At 40.5% G+C, this 17883-nt stretch overlaps 1 protein-coding gene across 3 annotated transcripts in view; it reads right to left on the bottom strand.

The window, feature by feature from the left end:
• ZC3H12B (zinc finger CCCH-type containing 12B) overlaps positions 1-17883 on the bottom strand; it is a 37398-nt gene extending 19515 nt beyond the window's left edge. Inside the window, exons 1-3 of one of the 3 annotated variants that reach the window (XM_083423547.1) lie at positions 17402-17690; positions 14959-15030; positions 10729-10818 (exon numbers count right to left, since the gene is read on the bottom strand). The gene's annotated coding sequence lies outside the window, so the exon portion shown is untranslated. Of the gene's footprint in view, positions 1-1748; positions 1867-10728; positions 10819-14958; positions 15031-17401 lie in introns of those variants that run through there. The other 2 variants (XM_083423546.1, XM_083423548.1) reach the window with 2 other exon arrangements.

The raw sequence follows: 17883 nt of genomic DNA, 5'->3' as shown, positions 1-17883 counted from the left end.
ACGTACGACTAGAGTAAAATATATTCATACGGTCATGAAGAGTTCTGTGTAAGCAAGTAAACTACCTTTTTTGTATATCATGAAACCCTTGAATAGCAATGGAGGGTCCCTTCCATCTCAGCCTAGCAGAAATCAGGGTCACATATGACCATATAATTTACTAAGAATCAGAAATTCTCTGCCCTGGAAATTTACTTTGCCGTTTCCTCTCCCACATGGGCAAACTTATAATAGGCAATGTGGTGTAGCCAGATATCTTTGTAGAGAAATAAGGGCACATGGTTCAAGAGGAAGCATAAAACAAGCATGCGTGCACAAATCAAAAGGGAATTTTGCTACAGGGATCTGGTAGCACGCAGAGCATCCCTTAAAGAGGAGTAACTTTCACACAATTTGGGCAAGTATCTCCTGGTGTTTCTTCATTCAACTCAAGATGTGCTTCATCCCAGTTGTTATCCTCCTTGATCATTACCTATTCCTTTTCTTAAAGCTGATTTTGTGCAAGTCCTACAGTCACTACAGACCTGTTTCCCCTGCAATTTATACTGGGTGTAGAGGAGAGGGTGATGTGTGACCCTACACAACCCCTGATATTTACAGTCTCCATCAGGCTTCTCCACCTTTGTTTTGTAGACTAAAATAAATTAATTGTGTGTGATGCAGGGATGTAAAGCAATAACTGAACAAATCCCATACTATTAAAATAATTTAAAAACCTAAACACATAATTCTTAGCTGTGGAAGAAGACAAACAGAAATGAAATGAAAAGTAACAAAAAGGATGCTTGCACAAACATAATCTTGAAGAACGATTAAGTTGTTACCTCACCGGCTCACTAATTTACTGTTCTAGTTTTTAGTAAAGTATCACAGTGATGTAAAGTTTGAAAGTTTGTTGAACACCTGTAACATGTACCATCCAATACCTTGTTAAGTAATCATATAGTATGTTTTATCTTTACTGGTGAACTTTACACTGCGGGAGGCACTGGAAGACAGGAGTGCCTGGTGTGCTCTGGTCCAGGGGGTCACAAAGAGTCGGACACGACTAAACAACAAACAACCATAAGCTATACGGATGCAGATTGACCTAATCTAAAATAAGGGGTATAAGGTGCCTGAAGGCTGCTTGTTGCAAAGCAATCTCAAGAAGGGGAGCACTTATCTGTTTCCCTGTCAGCCATATCTCCCCCAAACCCTTTCCCCAACCAGCTTTTATCCTTAAAGAATATTAAATCTCTGAGGTAAACAATGAACAAGAATACAAACAATTAATAACACTGTGAGAAAGGGTATAAGGGTAAATACTTAACAAGGAAGGGTTAAAATACTGTTTTTCCTCCTGTCTTTTCTCTTATGCAAATTGCTCTTGCCAAGTATTAACTTGCAGGTCCCCCAAGTGGGGCATTAGATTCTATACACTCAAAATTTAACAAAAGATCCTCTTTTTCCAGCATTAATCTTATGCACACATACATTTTATTTTATTTTTGAAACATGTACTTTCAACTTGTTTCCATATTTTAGGACGTCAAGCGTGGTGTAACAATTCAGAAAAATCTCCCTCCCTCCCTCCCTCCCTCTCTCACACACACACTACTTACTGAAGTCTGCCTCCTTTGAACCACAATATTATGAATAACAGGCACTTAAGATTTGTCACACATCAAAAACAAGATTTGAAAAGCAAACTACAGGGGGGAATTCATCTCCAAGCACATGTTACCCGTTACTGCTAGCATACTCACTTTCACTTGCCTCTAAGAAAGCAGCAGCTTAGCTTTAACTCACATTGGTAGTAAAGAAGATAGCTCTTTGCCAAAGCAGAGCCTGTGTGCAGGGGTGTTCTATTCTTCCGACTCTGGTGACAGATTGGTGGATTGGTGTTACGAAAGCTGCTCTCTGCAGAAACACACCCACTTCCATGACTCACAGGAGTATCTTGCTTCTTCTTTTTTTAAGTGATTGTCAACTGTGGTTGAAAGACTATTAACAAGAAAATTCAGCTGTGTCATTTTTTCATTAAAAGGCGACAGGTGGGGGGAGCACTTTGATGTGAGAATCACAACTGCCTCTAAATCAGTGATTATGAGGGAGTAATTATTTAAATTGTTTTTTTAAAAATGTTGCTATAGTGCTACGACATCTTAATAAATAGGGGGAAGTTAGATCCGCACAGAAAAGACAGCTTTATCAGCCTGATTTAACATATTGACTGTATAACAAAATCAATAGGAATTTTCTAATGATAAGTTCTGAGATGCAATTTGTTGCTCCCAAATGTTCTTCTGGGGGCATTTTTTTCTTAATTAAATCAAAGAGTTAGAATTTTTACTCAACCGTCTACAACAATAGAACCCCATCACCAGATTCAATAGTATATGGCATGGCAGATCCCTATGCCTGGATCCCACATGGTTCCAAATATCATGTAACGGATGGAATTACATGGAAATCATCCACATCAGTCAGCAACCTGTATTAGCGCAGTGGTTGTAAGGATGTGGCATGGGTATCACTCATGTGACCAGCTTGTCCCACATGGAACAGAAATGTGTTTTTCTCTAAAATGCAAGAGTTGAAAAAAATATCTGGGAACTTTAGTTAACTATTTGCACCACAAACTTCAAAAAAGCATTCCACTTCAGATGACAGTTAAGTCTCTGTCACATCTAAGCTTCAGCCTTTACAAAATTTCATCAAAATTATTATTAGCTATCATAATCATACTATTATTTGGTGGTGGTAGGGAATCCCTCAAACCTCAGGTAAAATTGACACCATCAAGGGAACATATACCAAAGGGGATTCCTATGGGATTTTAAAATCTATTATTATTATTATTATTATTATTATTATTATTATTATTATTATTATTACCACTACTACATACTACATTCTTCAGGGCCACTAAAAAGCCTGGGATAACACAATGCTCTTCAGAGGTTGTGAACTACAACTCCTTTATTACCAACTCTGACTGGAGGTGATGGGAATTGGAGTCTAAAACATCTAAAGGGCATCAGGTTGGTTACCCCTACCATTACTATTTGTTTTTAAGTAGTCCTCAAGAGCTTTGCAAGAACTTTTTTGAACTCCCTGAAACTTTTTTGAACTTCCTGAAAGAGAATGGTGGAAGGAAGAGATTCTCTTTCTCCAAGTCGTAAGCACCTGCTTCTGTCCAATTTTTCCATGGCTCTCCTCTGCTATCAGGAAAAAACGCACAATTTCTCCAAGAGAACAGAAAGAGTTTGTTTAAACTAAAAGGCAATATGTGTCTCAATGTTGTGAGAAAATGAGCATTCTGTAGCTGGTGTGGGACAATGGAGAGAGGGCAGGAAGGATCTAACCAAGAGTGTATCATTCTAGCTTTAAAATACATTTCTGACTAATAATAATAATAATTTTTATTTATACCCCGCCCTCCCCAGCCAAGGCCGGGCTCAGAGCGGCTAGTAAGTTTGCCTGTGCTGATTTCCTACTACTTTCATGAACGGTTGTCATCACACTAAATTCCTACCTAATACTTATTTGCATAATGATATCCCCAAGCACTAACAGACAAGTGTAAGAACATAAGAAGAGCCTGCTGCATCAGGCCAGAGCCAGTTGCCCATCCAGTCCAGCATCCTGTTCTCACAGTGGCCATCCAGATGCTCGTGGGAATCCTGCAAGCTGGATTCAAGCACAATAACCCTCTCCCCTCCTGTAGTTTCCAGCAACTGGTATTCAGAAGCATTGAAGCCTTCAACTGCAATGGCACAGCACTGCTATCATGGCTAGTAGCATCCATGCTGTATGCATGACTCAATTGTTCCTGAAATATTAGAAGCCTTGCTCTCCAAGCCATGCTACTCAACTATACTGTAATTCTAATGCATATGACATGTTACAGAACAATATAAGCTCCCAAGGGGGGGGGGGCTCTTCCCCAGTGAATCTACTGCCTAAATTTCAAATGGGGAAAAGACAGAGAAATGAAGTGTGAGCAAATGCACCCTACATGTGTTTCTGCTGCAGATGAGACTTCCTAGTCAAAGGATTTACAGAGAAAGGTGGGCTGAAGAGCAGGGGGCAATTAGATTATCAAACAGGATGGGCAAAGTTGGTTAAGGAAGCAGAAGACATTTTGGCAGGTGTTAAGAGTTAGAGCTTGCTATAATGAATCGTTTGATAGGCAAGTCAGCATGAACTTGGTAGGCATGTCAGCCTTTCGCTTTGGAAATGCAGCATTATATGGCAGGCTACAAATGTACTACATCTGCTTACAGAATAGAACAGATAAAGTACCGTATTTTTTGCTCTATAAGACTCACTTTTTCCCTCCTAAAAAGTAAGGGGAAATGTGTGTGCGTCTTATGGAGCGAATGCAGGCTGTGCAGCTATCCAAGAAGCCAGAACAGCAAGAGGGATTACTGCTTTCACTGCACAGCGATCCCTCTTGCTATTCTGGTTTCTGAGATTCAGAATATTTTCTTTCATATTTTCCTCCTCCAAAAACTAGGTGCGTCTTGTGGTCTGGTACGTCTTATAGAGCAAAAAATACGGTACCATATTTTTCCATCTATAAGACGCCCCCATGTACAAGACACCCCCTATTTTGGGGGACTCTGATTTAAGAAAATGGGGGGGGGAGATACTATCAGTGTATAGGACGAGCCCAGATTCTGAACATTATTTTAGAGTAAAAAAACATAGTCTTATACACAGAAAAGTACAGTAATTGCTATGTTTACCTCTTGCTTGCTCCTTCTTCCCATACTGTTTTTATCTATATGGCATACCTAATGCTCAGCAAGCTTCTTTCTCCCTTCCCTTTTCATCAAGGTAGGGAACCTGTGGTCTTCAAACTAATTTCATGTCTGTGGGGGGAGCCCAAATGAAAAGAAGGGTGAAGAAATAAAACCAAAACAGATGGTGATGGAAAGTGAACAGGGAAGAAGCCCCGTGTAAGCGGTCAGTTGATATTTCTGGCCAGAACAATCTGAAGAACTTTCTATTCCCAAACAGACCTGCCCAGATGTTGAGATGCGAAGTTCATGGTAGGGCTGTGTGATGTCTGGTATTCAAGATGGTGCTGTATCAAAAGCTAAACATCATGATATCACAATGTCTGAAATAAGGCTGGAACTATGTAAACACCAGAAAATAAAAACAAAAACATTTATCCCTCCTTTTTTGCCAGTGGGGGTGGGAGGGAAGAAAAAGGAAGGAGCACATAAGGAAGTATAGGGTTGGGGGAACAAATGTGTGAGAAAGCAAAGGGGCGAGGGGAGAATTGGGGAGAGTTCGAGGATAGGGAGGAGAAAATAGGGAACATTACGAGGGGGTGAGACATAAACACCCACACGGACACAGAAGGCAAGAAGGGAGGAAAGGGGCTTAAACAACAGGGCAAGGTATATTTTTGTTTTTTTAAACTCAGAGGTAAATAACCCCAATGCATTTTTCCACATGACAAGCAGTGGTTTCCAAGCGCGCCCTGGCTGAGGGCAGCAGCTATTCAAAAGGCAGGGTTGGGCAGCAACATGGGGGGCAGGCTTTGGGGAGGTGAAGCAGAAAGACCTTCCTGCTTTTCAAAGACCCCAGAAGAGCTCGAGTATCAGGAGGCGCCCTCAGGAAGGTCCTGCTGGCAAAGAGAGTCCAAAAGGAGAAAAGAAGAGGAAAGGGGGCTCCCAGAAAGAAGCCCAGAGCCAGCTTGGACCGGCATCTCCTCCTGTGCTTAAAAAAAGATGCTTGTGACATCTTTATTGCTAAGTTTCTGGGTGGGCTGCTTTCTTCAGCGCCTGCTCTTGTGGTTTGCTGCCCCCTCCAGGAGGCAAGGAAGAGCTGAGGCAGTACAGCAATGGGGTGACAAGAATCATGAGAAGTGATGACTAGCTTCAAGGTTTTCCCCACATCATGATTTTTTACATAGTATTTGAGTTTGGTTTAAAAACAAACAAACAACAGTGCTATCAGACAAGTGTTCAACTGCATGACATCATTCTGGCCAAAGGAGGGAAAGGCTAGAGCTTGAGAGACCAACAGGGCACCCAATAGGAAGTCCTGTGGCTGGACAAGTCTTGAACACTGTAGGTAGGTCCAGTTGGGCCTCACTGAACAATGGAGAATATTCCTAGCCACATATTCTTTCAGCAGGAGTCCATGCTGACCTGGGGCTTTGAGGGTTTTTTGCAATGTGTTTTCTTGACACAAAATTTAGTTGCTAGCTAAGGGATCAACATCTTTGAATGACAGGTCAGGGGAAGGATAGAGATTTCCAGTTATTTCCCTAACCCTACTTCCCAATTTCTCATTCATCTCTGAAGTCCCTGCCACAGGCAAGCCAAGTCTACTTTTCTTTTGCAAACCCGGCCTTGCTCACCATACCACATTATCCAGGTCCTGACAAAGAGGTCAGGAACATGTGCCCTGTCAAGGGACAAAACAATCCCCTGCTATTTTTATTTTATCTTTTGACCAAGACAAGTAGAGATTCTCTGCTCCCTCTTGCTGACCCATCGAATTATCACCTTCTGCAACTGAAAATGTGAAGTGAAATATATGGGATCAACTTTTGCATTATCTGTAGCATATCTCTTTCATGAGCTACCAAGCAATCCTTTAGTTTCCCCTCCATATTTAATTGTTGCTGCTATATATTGCTTGCTAATACTGAAGTAAGCAGAATTTTTTAAATGCCTTTAAATACCACCAAAACTATTACTTGGAAATGGGTAAATTTTTCCTCATCTGTAAGTAACAGACTAAAAGATAGTAAGAGCCAGTAATAAAAATAAAATCATCTCCAATTATGCAAAATTTCATAACTTTGGAGCTATTATAGTCTTCCTTATATAAATACGTATTTAAATAGCAGTTTAAGGAAGAAAAAACCCTTCCAATTTGTAACGTGAAAATATCTCACTCACAGAGGGAAACTTTGCACTACAGCTTTAAACGTTTAAGCCTCTAATGTCCATTGCTTAGCAACCGGGCATCCTTACCTAAACACCGTTTTTCAGCAGAGTCACGACTGACTGGTGGGGCTGATAATGCAATTCAAAAAGAACAAGTGTTCCCAAAGCACTTGAATTCTGTTCACATAGTACTGTACCTCAAGTATCAATACACCTTTCTGTGTAATAAAATAAAAACGCTTTCCCAGTAATTACTATATACCACAACAGGATTTTAACAGGATGAAAAATAATAATTTTTCAATTGCACAATTTGAGCTCCAGTTCTTAGAAGAATTAAGGCATAAAGGCAGATAATCATTGCTCACAACACTGTTTTATCCTGATACAAAGTACATTTAAAAAAACATTTTATGAAGAAGGCATTTGATTTACATGCTGATGATTTAAACTTTTTCAAGCAGCCCATAATCACTCAGAGTCCAGTGAAATCATTAGGAATTTTTCAGTCACAAATTATGAGAAACCAGTTTCTGTTTCAAAAGCAACCAATCACAAGGAAAAAGAAATACGGTAATGTGAATATAAGTTCTTCGCAGGCCAAAACTATGCATTAAATTATAGGTTTGGAATTTCATTCAACAACAGAAGGCTATGACCAGAGTCATATGTTAATTGAGTGGCAATATTTGGATCCCACCTTGCCGAAGTAATGTGTGAAGGACGGAATCATGCAAAAAATGGATGGGGAACCACATATTGCAGGATGACAACTCCCATCATCCCTAACTATTGACCATACTGGCTGGACTGAGGGGAGTTGGTGTCTAACAACATATGAAGAATCAAAGGTTTCCCACCTCTGCTGTAAGAGAATGGTCAGGCACTGCCAAAAGTAGTGCCAGCAACCCATACTGGGACAGCAATGGTTATAGACATGGAACATGGGTACCTCTTATGCAGCAGCACAGGACTCCATCGCTTAAATGCTATTGGAGTGATGTGGGATTCTGCCAGAGAACTGGCAATCTCATCGAGACAGAAAGAGTATAAAGTTGATCAGAACGTTAAACAATTATCTGCACCACAAACTTCAAAAACATTTCATCCCAGATACAGTGGTGCCCCGCAAGACGAATGCCTCGCAAGACGGAAAACCCGCTAGACGAAAGGGTTTTCCATTTTTCAATGCGCTTCGCAGGACAAATTTCTCTATGGGCTTACTTCGCAAGACGAAAATGTCTTGCGATTCTTGCGAATTTTTTTCCGCTCCCCACCCCCTTTTTCTAAGGCACTAAGCTGCTAATAGCCTTTTAGCAGCTAATCCGCTAATCCCTTAAACCTTTAATAGCCGCTAATAGCCGCCAAACCGCTAATAGCGCTAATCCGCTAATAGGGTTGCTTCGCAAGACGAAAAAACCGCTAGATGAAGAGACTCGCGGAAAGGATTCTTTTCGTCTTGCGAGGCACCACTGTAATTCTTATTCCTTCATAATAAAAAATCTAGGCTTTTGCTACTACAGAATTTGGCCTAAATTACTCATATCATCATATTATTTGGAGAAAGATCACTAACCCCAGGAAAAATTGACAGCATTCATCAAGGGAATCTATAGAAAAGGAATTCCTATGGGGTTGGAATTTTGTGTGTGTGTGTGTGTTTTGCTTGTTTTGTACTCATTAACTAGTACAGTGGTACCTAGGGTTAAGAATTTAATTCGTTCCACTGATCTGTTCTTAACCTGAAACTGTTCTTAACCTGAAGCACCACTTCAGGGGCCTCCTGCTGCCGCCACGCCGCCGCTGCGTGATTTCTGTTCTCATCCTGAAGCAAAGTTCTTAACCTGAGGTACTATTTCTGGGTTAGTGGACTCTGTAACCTGAAGCGTATGTAACCTGAGGTACCACTGTATTTAGAGCCACAAAATGCCTATTCCCACCCCCATAACCCTCAATAATTTTGCAAAAAAAATAAAATATGCACTTCTTAAAATAAGGGAGGGATCTATTTCTTCAATCTAATTATCTTACACACCTATCTCCAATTTTTGCATCAGGGAGAAACATGATTCCAAGAGAACGGAAAATGGTGCATGTCTAAAAGATGAGGCAATGGCTTGAGAAAAGGGGCGATTCATGACTCATATTGCATACCGAAGGAGGCTAGCCAGGAGCAAATATTTATTTATTGTATTTATATCCCACCTTTTCCTCCAATGAGTTCAATTTGATGTACATGGTTCTCCCCCTCCTTGTTTAATTTACTCTCCTAGCTCTAAAATATTACCTCTACCACACAAGTTTGCAGTTGATAATTTCCTACTGAAGATGGCATCACACAAAATTTTTACCTAACACTTATTTGCATGCTTGAAACTGCTAGCACTAAACAAACAGCTGCTACACATTCCATGGTTCATGTCTCAATGGGAACTCTAAATTAAAAAAAACAAACCTGAGAGACATTCCTAATATTTGCATACCAACTTCAATGGACACGAAACAACCATTTTTTTTAAAAAAAAGATACACAGTTTTGTTTTATTTGTTAAATTGTCTAGCGTTAATAATGCAAATAGCATAATCCCTCTATCCAAATCTTTTGTTCCTTAAGCACAGACAGGTGGTAACATATGTATTCTCTTAATTCATTTTTGCCCATCAGGGAAAAAATGTATTTAAAGGATACAAGAACACTGACAGACTACAAAGGCTGCATTCCTACACTGCATTCAAAGAGGTTTTAATTATGTGATTGAATCCCCCATCTTAACGTCACTATTCTACATCAAGATGTCCCCTTAGTTGCCTGGGAAAGGACAACAAACTAAAACCTACTTCTCATAAACCTCAGATAAGGCAGTAAGCTTATATCTGTACTGCAACACTTCTGGCTCCAGCTGCGGGGGCTCATATGATTGAATACTCCTCAGGACCACCACCACTCAATAAACAATTATCTGAACTATACACTAGTAGCCAAAATTGTGGAAACCTTCCGGAGAAAGTGTATTTCCGAGGTTTGATGGCTCATAACACCAATTTTTTTCGGAGTAATACCATAAAATTATATATCAATGGAAAGATAATTTATGATCAGGGTATATTTAAGGGAAGCTAATAGAGAAGAAAGAGATAAAAACATGCTTTCTTCAAGAAGTGGAATCGCTAAGAAAATATTACATTTGCCCAGGGTGGGCACAATGGTTTCCCAAGAGAAGAAAAGAAAAGAAAAGAAACAAAACACTCTCCCCTTGGAGCGCTCACAATAAAATCTAGGCCTGTACTGAGAGCGGAATTTAAGCAGAACCTGCCTCCTAGTGGAAAGAAGGGAGGACAACTTCAGTATCTAGACCACTGGAGAGGGACAAGTAGGAAGATCAATTTAAAAGTTGAATTTCTTAATATATCAATTAAAGTGTTCATACATGCTAGGAACAGATGGTACAGTCAATATCTTGCCCCAAGCGGCATTCCTACTTGTGGCTCTATAGTTGAGATTGTCCCAAGACAGTCATTAGTACCTTATTAAAGAGAGAATACTTTCCCAGTACAGTACATCCTGTCATGATTGCTAGACAGATATCATGAGATGCACTGGAGCCATCAAGCTTGCCATGAGCAAATTTACTTCACACTAGGTGAGCCAGCTCACCATTTCAAGAAGCAAGGATTGTGTCTGCATGGCCATAAACTTAAGTTTCAAGTAGACATGACAGCTGGAGTGTCCACTAACAGATAAAAAGTTTGTTTTCATCAGACTTGTAGTTAAGAATCAAGTAACATTAAGACATTGTACATTTTCAAACAAAATAATTTAACTTACAGTTAAAGCTGGTCTCTTATATTTCTTAAAGTGCCAGAATCATATCTTGAGTCTCTATACTTCAGGCTTACATGGCGGCTACAAACATTCCTAATTTAAAAAAAAGGAAAGGAAGTTTAAAAAACACAGACCTAACTAAACCAAACAGCAGATATTAGTAATAGCACATATTTAGATTTCCTTTCAAATATTTGTCAAAGATGGTATTTTGAACCACTTCATCTCTCACTAAATGTTACACAGACACAAGGGGAGAAACCTTTAACTAGAATATTGTAATATACTATATCAATAGTATATTCTATCAGCCAGCTAGTGCCAAACAGCAAGCCAAGTTTTCATTTCCAGGTCTGAGTTTGAGGTGGACACTGCCTTTATATTTTGCTCTCTGAAAATAAGCACAACTGTGGAGATGATCCTTGCTGGCTTTCAACTTGAAACTAGAGTGTGAGGCTAGGAACTACCCCAAATTGTCACTCTTGCCAGAGGGTGATAAAACACCTGCCATAGTAAGTGGAAATGCAGACCTCTAAATCCACAAATATCTGGACCATATGCCACAGGCTCTTGCCATGGTGGGAGCTAGTTTTGTCATGAGGAACTACAAACTGGGAGAGCTGAAAAGTGGCGCTTGTTTTAATCTTCTTGCCCGGGAGTTAAGTTTGGATTTTGAATTTTGGAATTATATGAATCCAAATCAAAGCAGAATACTTGCTTCTGCTTATCCTATTCCTCACAAAATATCTGTTCATCTTTTGCATTTGTATACAAAGTCTTGAGTTGCTTCTCTTCCAAAAAGAAACTGATCTTTTAAAATGCTACCGAAAATTTTCACCCCTATAATGAGGAGAAAGGTGAAACATTTTGAGTTTGCTCAAAAAAAATAAAAATTCTATCACTTCAAATGTATGACCCTGAGGTCAACGCATCATCTCTTTTATTCTATCCAGAGGATGTGGTGACAATCTTTTGTTAGAAAGCATCCTATTTATTATTTACTTTTGTAATTATGTAGATATTATGACACATTTTGAAAATTTTACTGCTTTTGATAAGATTTAATCTGAATCAACCATAGCTAGAACAGGCTACTCTCAACACGCCCAAGGGCATTTCATGGATATTTCTGCACAGACTTTTTTGAGGCAGGGGTAGATTTTCTTTTCTCAACCACAAGCTATTCAAACAAAACAGGTATCATAGAATATTTCAATTCCACGTTTTACTTTGTGGTGTAGAAGACTGTGTGCTCTTATAAATTGCTTAAGAGTTTTTTGGTTAAGCAGGAAAAACATTTGTGGACAACCACCTCCACCCAACAGCAAACTATACAAATTGTAATAAAGAAGAAAGCACCTCAGGTTATGCCTGCCCTTAGCAATTGGCATTCAGTTTGTCTAAGTGGCACGTCTTCTTCTGCAGGACTCTCAGATTAAAGTAGTTTGTTAAAGTACATTTGGCTTTGGATGAGTTTTCGCAACAGCTACTGATTCTTATTCTCCCACAGCCACCTCCACAGTAGAACAATAAAAATATGTGCCTTAGCACTACCTTGATAGAACTACAGCAAGAATGACAATGAGTCAGTTGCTGTTAACGGAGTTACAGAAAATGCTCCATAATATCCAAATACCGGCAGGGCTGCCATTCAGGAGGATGCAACTGTATGGAGGCAGTTCCACATGGAAAGATTCTGTGAAAGAACTCATTGTGCGATTCCACCGCAATACAAATAAATAAGGGTCGTAGTACATAGCTGAGGTTATCAGAATTACTGAAAGCCATTTCACAAAAATGGCTTGCCATGTGAGCAGTCTCCCACACAGATGCATTTAGAAAAAGCTGTCACGCCATCACTTGCTGGTAAAATATATTCCTTTGATGCCAGAGCACCACTAAGTCAATTGCTTCGGTAGCCTAAAAACATAATGTGACTAGCAAATTCACACCATGTTTATCATGCTTTTATATGTGTTGGAAGCCACCCAGAGTGGCTGGTGCAACCTACCTAGATGAGCAGGGTATAAATACTAAAATATTATTATTTATTCTGAAAAATTCAGTTTTCCAAACCTACTAAGGTAGACCTCCACATGGAACCAGCCTTCTACACACATAGGTGAGATGAGCATATGCAAGGATGGAGATCTACATCATTAGGTCTGACTGGATGCCCATCCTCATTCAGGGCTATTAGCCATAACAGGCCAATGTTTCAAGTCAGAAGTACTATGGGTGCAAAGATCACAATAATATTGCTATAAAACACACGGCTGAACAGAATAATATACAATTGCCCTACAGAATTGTCAGGCATATTATCTACATGTCATTTAGGTACTAGGCACAATTTCATTACTAGCAGAAAAGGAAGCAGGTTGCTTAGAAGACATCAAAGGGGTCCGTAATTTTTTTTAATAAGAAAAAGATAAACCTTTAAAAGAGACAGGGAGAGGCATGGCAAAAGTCAGGCAACAGAAGGCAGCCAAAACACACAGTCTTTGTGTTGGAAGTGCTAAGTGGAACATTCAATTTTGCTCAAGTTACAGTGCGACACCTTTTCAAATTGGCTGCCTGTAGCTTCAACTGCAGATTCAGAGCATTTGGAATAAAATAAGCCTCCTCATTAAAAGGCCAAAGAAGAAAATTCATAATGTAGTCTTGGATTTCCCTACACTGAAGGTTTGGTTCACTATATGGATTGTTCAACTAAATTGTGCTGGCATTATTAAAAAGAAGAAGTGAAACAGCACAATTGTTTTCCTGTTTCCCTTCTTCTGGCACACCACAATTGCTGGAAAAGGTAATATATCCGTCAGGGATTAACATGTGGGCTAACATGTGCAAGATTCTGTCTGAAGGCAAAGATATGGATTGCATCCTTTTTAGCCTTCTAAAACTGCAATCCTATGCACACTTATTTGGAAGTATGTCTAAGTGAATTTAGCAGAATTTAGTTCAAGGTAAACATGCAAGCCAATGGAAGTTGGAAACCAATAACATTTGGAGGGCACAAATTCTGCATTCCTATATTAAGGCACTTAGCATTGTGCCATCACTGCCAGTTCTGTGCTTGTCAAAATTTCTTTAAAGTTCTGGGTAGAATGATGTAGAGGTGGGATGCCAAGATTGTACTGCCACACTGAATCTAGTTTTGTAGGTACCATTCAACTACAAACCAAACAACAATTCTGACTAAGTTAATAGCTCTCTGGATAAAGTTCTAGAAAGAATTTCAGTTCAAGTTCTGCAATTTTAGAACTTTTGCAGAAAGTTACTGCGAAAAATACAGCAAAAGCACATGGATAAAATTCATTTACCAAATCACCAGGTTATATTTGACCTAACTAATGGCAACAGACTCCAAAGCTGATTCTTCCAGCTAACAGTGTGCCACAAGAAGGGATTAAGAAGGTACAGAACAACAAAGGTAAACAAAGGCTTGTGGGAAGAAAGGCAAAGTGGGAAGAAACAAAACATGTACTGTTTATACTGAGTACTAGTTCTCTGAATTGTTCATATTGACCACAAATTGTCATTTGGATGTCAATGTGGGCTAAGTAGATATGTGAAAAAATATAATTCATGCTTATAATAAACAGTCTACAAAACTACTTCACTCCACACACAAATGCACTCTAATGAGCTTGCTAATGAGTAAAAAAAAAAGCATATATTAAAATGTGATTGAAGTAAGTAATCAGGTTAAAGCTTTGAACAATACAAAGTATTAACACTGGGGTTCTTTTTAAATGTTGTATCTCATGTTCTGAAACCTATAAAAATATTGTTCTGCAAAATTGTTGAGTAACTGCACACAGCAGTGTTTATATTCCCTCAGAAGAGTCCTGTTAGTTGACACTAAAGATGCATCAAATCCAACAGCCCATTTTCTACAGTGGCCAGGCAAGTGCTTCTATCTAGGAAGCACACAAGCAAGGAATAAAGGCCATAACCCTCCCCTGGTGGGATTTAGTATTATGGGAGAGTGAGAATTTTTTTATAAACCTCCATGATGGTCTCCTTTCTAAACAAAGTTCCAAATGCTTGACTTTCTTTTTGATGAACCTGTTCAAACCTGAATCATTTGATAATTTCAGTTCTTTGCTGTCCACTTTGAGATGTGGTGACCTGTACAAAGTATTTTAAATGTAAGTTTTATAAAGGCATTGTGATACTATCCATTTTGTTTTCAGTTTCTTCCCTAACAATTCCTAATAAAGAACTCACCTTTTTCAGTAACAGATCACACAGATTTGTTGTTTACAGTAAGCGCACAACCACAGCTCAAAGATCTCTTGTCTAGGGATAGAGTGAATAAATGAAAGGACACATTTCAGGGCAGGGGGTTGTGTCCCAAGGTCAATCACTTTGCACAATCTTATGTTGTATCTTATATGCCATTTTGATGCCCATTCATCCGTTCTTGAGATAATCCTTTTGGAATTCTTCATGGTCTACTTTGAGCTTCTTGAATAATTTGGTACCCCTTTAAGATTTCTAATGATTCTATGTTCTGTAGCATGCAGAGAAACAACTCCTATAAAATAACCTTCCTTGTTCTTTCCATAGATTTTGCATGCAGCAATAAGTGGATATCATTCATTTTCACCATTGCATCAGCTGAAGGATCAAGCCAAAAGCCCATCTAAACCACACCCCATTTTCCAGAGGCTAGACAGATGCTTTGGGGACTACTGAAGGCATGATTAGATCAGTCCACTGCTCCAGTGTTTGGAAAAATATTACCTATGAACCTAGATTCCAAATAGCTACAAAAGCTAATAGCTGAACTTAGACTTATCCCCACATAATTATCATAGTTTGAAGGTACATTGGAAGTAATCAAATCCAATCTTTATTGTTATAGTCCATGACCAGCACCCTCTAAAGTAATCTAATCCAGTGTTCTTCAGCCTTGGATCCCCAGAGGTTGTTGAACTACACCTTCCATCATTCCTGAACACTAGCAAAAATGGATAGGAATGATGTAGAGCAGCAACAATTGGAGACCCAAGGTTCAAGAATACGGATGTAGTTCAACCTTCTACTCAATGCAGAATGCAACCACAGCATCCCTGATAGATTGGCATCTAGCTTCAGCAAAAAAGAGTCCAGAGATAATATATTCCACTGCTGAACAACTCTTACCATAGTTTGTTTCTCCTAATGTTCTGCAAAAATATGCTTCCCTGCAATTTCCACCCAGTAATCTGCCCCAGAAACACATGGCATTCACCCACCTCCCTAAAATCTCCCCATGCCAGTTAGTCATGTCAATAACTCTGTAAACAAGAAACAGCGCCTGATTTTTCCTTTTCCTCTTCCCTCCCAATCCTGCTTCCTTTTGTGCTGTGTCTGTTCAGAATGAACGCATGAACTGTTATGACTGACATTTGGAAGCAGAAATGGCAGCAGGGGTTATGGCTGAAGAATGGTGTGAAAGCACCTTAAATAAAATACAACAAATGATACCTTACAATTGCTAATTATTGTTTTTAAGTTATTTCAAATTCCCAGCAGCACCCAGCAGTATACTATATCTAACCCTAGAGGGTCCTGCTGAGTTATTTGCTTTAATCTTTTATGCCCTAACCAGCTTTCCATACATATTTCCAGCTTGTAGGCTGAGGACAGACCTCTATTCTGCACCTAAGAATTTACTTAAACATATAACCCAACATTTCCATGTAAAAATTCACAGGGTGTTTAGCAATAAAATATATGCTAATTAAATAAAATCAATATATATAAAATTGGCACTATTACAGATGCCACATAATACCTACTCTGCATTTGTAAGAACTTGATTGTTTAGTGTGATGGCACCTACACTTTGGAACTCCCTGCCTGTTGAAATCAAGCGGCCGCCTTCACTGTACTATTTTCGGCGCCAGTTAAAAATATTCTTGTTTAGACAAGCCTACCCAGATGCTTAGAAAGTTGAGGTAATTTGGTATTTTAACGTTTGCATATTTTAAAGTGGGGTTCTGAATCTTTCTTGATTCTACAATTTCATGTTTTTGTAAACCACCTTGAGGGGGGGTTTAAAAAAATTGAGTGGTGCACAATTTTTAAAAATAAATAAATACTGAACAACAAAATTTAAAGAGCGTTGGGGGTGTATGGCAGAAGGTAAGAGACCTTACCATCATAAATATATTTAAAAAAACAGTAAGCCTGCAACCTGAGGGGGGGCGGTTTAAAACCCAGGGATCGTGCTTAACGCTAAAATCATGTACTGTATAGTCAAAACACATTGGATTCAATGGTGTGGGGGCTTACCAAAGTTTTTCCCCCCAGGCGCCTACCCTTTTGTTTCTTCCTTTTTGGGGTTTGCTTGGTTTGGTGTGCTTTTTTTGCCAAGTTGCAGGCTAACAGAACAGAAATAAATGAGCAACGATTAACACGCACAAGCACACAAAACCCTAAATAAGCGCGGACAAGCTCCCTAGCCCCTCAAAAAGGAAATGCTCTTTTGAAACCCCAAGTGCTGCATGTGGGCAGGCAGGCAGGTACACTGCCCCTGCAACGGGAAGCTCTCCCAAGCCACGAGGAAGCCTCGACGCCCCCCTCCAGGGTCTACCGCGGGCGACGGAGAGGGAGGGGAGGCGACGTCCTTTCCCCACCCCACTCCTCCCGAAGGTGAGGCTGGCAGGCGCCGGGTACCCACCTGTCCCGGAGGCCGCTTTGCCGCACAGAGCCTCCGCCCTCCTCACCGGTCTCTTCCTGGGCGCAGCGGCGGCGTCTCTGCTTGGGGGGCCCCGCCGCGGCCGCTCCCGCCCCGCGGCGCCCACAGCATGAGGGATGGGGCGGGGGCGTCCTTCCCGGACGAGGAGGCGGGGAAGCGGCCCCCGGACGGAGCAGGAGGTGGAGGAGCCGGCCCAGCCTGGCCTGGCCTCCGCCGCCGCCGCTTCTTCGCGGCTACTGCTGAGGCTGCTCCTCAGAAAGGCCGCTCGGGCGCCGTCTCTTAGCAACCGCGCCCGGGCCCCTCCCGCTCCTGAGAAAGAGGCGGCGGCGGATTCGGCTTGGCCGAGAAGATGCTATCGCGCCGTCTGCGCAGGCGCGGGCATCCGCTAAGCTGCCGCTGGCCCGTGAGCGATTCCCGCGCGCGCTGCCTAGGAGGTTAGCAAGGGGGCTGCTTGCTTCAGGACT

Source organism: Podarcis tiliguerta, assembly GCF_965153285.1.
Source record: "Podarcis tiliguerta genome assembly, chromosome: Z".
Taxonomy (NCBI): domain Eukaryota; kingdom Metazoa; phylum Chordata; class Lepidosauria; order Squamata; family Lacertidae; genus Podarcis; species Podarcis tiliguerta.
Note: the sequence above shows the minus strand (reverse complement) of the source record. Positions and strands in the feature narration are given on the sequence as shown.